Here is a 3,215-nt window from a genome sequence, read left to right as displayed (position 1 = left end):
TTTTTTTTATAATAATACAACCAATAAGAATATAATGTGTAATATAACGTGAAATTTTTCTTATTCTAATACAATCAACAAGTATACAATGTAATTCAGAAAATATATTTTTTTACTACTGATGTTACAATTTTTATTGTTTTTTGTAAAACATAATTTGAAAACATTTTTTTTATATAGGTTGCATGAGATCACTTAATGTTTTCTTGTTGAAATTTGTAGTCTTTTTTCATAATTGACTATGGAATCATCATTAATGTCATTAATTATTTTCAATATATTGAAAACATAATGGAAGATTATAGAGATCCCAAGAATGTATTCTATTTTCAAGCGAAAAAAGGGTAAGATTGTCCAAAATAAAACTAGTTTATAGTGTGAACATGTCCTTTTACTATTCTGGCCAAATTATGGCCAAACTTTTCTGACCAAAAGGATTTTTCCTTAATGTTATTAGTAAGAATCTCCTTAACTCCATTACTAGTTCCAAGGGCAACCCAAATCCTCTTTGAATGCTCAAAAACTAAAAAATCTCGACCCTTTGTGAAAACTAGCTCTTCACCATCTTTCACATAAGTCAAAAATTTATTCTTTTACCTCCTTACCTTGTCACCGAGTTGACTCTTTGAAACTTCAACCTGAACTTCCCCCTTATGAATTCATGAAAAGCATACATATTGACACTATGTTCCATACCTTTTACCGCCTTGTATTCAGTAATATCTTTGAGTAGAGCAAGCTAGTCATCATCACTCCATAGACTGGGAGGAGTAGCAACTGATTTTTTTCTCCTCTTCTTTTGCAATCATGGGCTTCTTCCTCCCTCTCTCTGTCTAGGTCTCTTGCGGCCTCTTTGTTGCTCATTTGGATGAGGCAAAAACTTTTGCAGGAACACTCGACTTGTCTGTGAAGTTTGATGCAGAAGAGGAAGACATGGAATGACCTGATTCCGCTTCCGATTTAGATCTTGACCCATTTTTTTATTCCGGACTCTGATGAAGATTGGGGTTTATGTGGGGTTTTAATTGGTTTTTGAGTAATAGGTCTCTTTTCAACTGAGGGGTTGTCTCAGGTTACGGTGTTTCCTCACCATATTTAGTACTTGATATATTTTTTTCAAATTTACATACATTTGATTAAAAATGACAAATCACATTTTGAAAGAATATTTATTTCGATTAAGAATCATGAATAAGGCATGATTATTCAGTCATCCTCCGACCATTCTCATTCCACATAAAACTCATGTGGAATAGATGTCCAAATGGGGGAAAGTAATTATCCAATTGTATGAATTGTATTTTTAACACATTTAACTTGAAACACCACCCGAAGCATCAAGCACAAGATCATAGATTAATTCTAAAGAATAAAAACTCCAAACGGATAAGCGGTAGGGATGGCAAACGGGGCGGGATGAGGCGGTTGCAGGAAGGAAACAATAAAGAAAAATAGGAAGGAAAGAAACTGAGTGTACCTTCGTGATTTTTTTGGATGCTAAAATTCGATGAGTTGAACAGTAGAGAGAAGAAATGTGGATGCTGAAATTTGACGTGGAATTTTTCCCTTAAAAGGTCTATTCTTCTCTCATGTATGACATTAAGGCAGGGGAGCTCAAGCACTTATGTGGTCTTTCCTCTAGAAAAGTTTGTTCTTCTAATAAAAATTTATATGCAAAATTAGTAATAATTTTCATATTTTTTTTAAAAAAATTGTATGATATTATAATAAATTCATTTAATTAATATTTTTTTTAGAATTGTTGACCTTAGGTAGATGTTTTTATTTGAATTTTTAATTATCCATTTTGTTTTTTTATATTCCTATATTTTATTCTCAATATTATCAAGCTATATAAAAAATTATTAAACTTGACTGCATTACTTACATTTTTATTTACATATAAATAGTGAAATAGAAAGAAAAAAACACGGAAACATTACAACAAAATGATTAAATATATAATGAAGAAGGAATATTACTCCCTCCATTCATTTTTACTTGACTGCATTACTTACATTTTTATTTACATAGAAATAATAAAAATAGAAAAAAAAAAACACAGAAACATTACAACAAAACGACTAAATAAATAATGAAGAAGGAATATTAGTCTCTCGGTTCACTTTTACTTGTGTTTGGCACACCCATTTAGGAAATAATTAAAAGTGAAAATCTATTTTCATAACTGACAACTAAAAGTGAACGGATGTAAGTTTTTTTTTCTACAAATAACATATACTCAGCATTAATGTGTTAAAAATACAATTCGTATAATGGTAAGTATATGTTAAGACATTGGTTTTTTTGTATAAACTAGTTTTTCGACACGTGCGTTGCACGTGATTATCAATTCAGAATATTTAAGTGAAGATTTGAATAGAAAGTTTTGCACAAAATAATATTGCAGATTCTTTTGTGAATGTTCAATATGGATTATCATATATACCTCTTATTCACATGAACCTATCAAGATGGTCAATGTAAAATTTTATTAGTTAAATGCAATAATGTATATATTTATTTCAATTTTATGAGGTACAATCATGTAACTAGTTGTATCTCACTAATATTACCTTATAGACGATATTTGTTGTGTATTTTTCTTGTCATCTTACCAGATTTGTTTGCACGTGTATTCCACTTAATTTGTTTAGATGTCATATGAACATGAGGAGAACAACTACATTCTATTTTTTAGAACTATTTTTGTATTTTATTTTTAATTTTATAAGCTATAACATAATAGATGACGTTCTTTGGGTGGATCTCTTATTTGACTTCTCGATTGACTTTGTACATAAATCAAAGATAGTTATCTGACTAACTGAGAAAGGTTTCCTTTTTTTTTTACCGAAAAAACTAAAAAATTAAATTAAAAAATATATTATATCTGTGAAATCATATATATAATCGCTTGTTTATCTTAAACCCAAAAAAGATATAGTCCATATACTTGTAAATAATTTTCAATTTATTCAACTAAGCATGATTCGTCCAAGGAAAAATAATAACACCGTGTTATAACAAACAGGGACAATATAATAATATGAAAAATTATTGGTCAAAAGTAAATATAAGGAAAGATGAACGATAGAAATAATTAATGTAATAACTATGAGAATTCATAATATTATAACTAAAGAGTATAAGAGAGTGTGAATAACATTTGCAATAATTTGTAATAATTAAGAGAGTTTATAATGTTATAACTA

At 28.7% G+C, this 3,215-nt stretch overlaps 1 pseudogene; it reads right to left on the bottom strand.

Moving 5' to 3' along the window:
- Positions 1-2,151, bottom strand: part of LOC102591963 (uncharacterized) — a 6,312-nt pseudogene extending 4,161 nt beyond the window's left edge.
- Between the last annotated feature and the right edge of the window lie 1,064 nt (positions 2,152-3,215).

This window comes from Solanum tuberosum, unplaced genomic scaffold (genome assembly GCF_000226075.1).
Source record: "Solanum tuberosum cultivar DM 1-3 516 R44 unplaced genomic scaffold, SolTub_3.0 scf00313, whole genome shotgun sequence".
In the NCBI taxonomy this organism is placed as follows: domain Eukaryota; kingdom Viridiplantae; phylum Streptophyta; class Magnoliopsida; order Solanales; family Solanaceae; genus Solanum; species Solanum tuberosum.
Note: the sequence above shows the minus strand (reverse complement) of the source record. Positions and strands in the feature narration are given on the sequence as shown.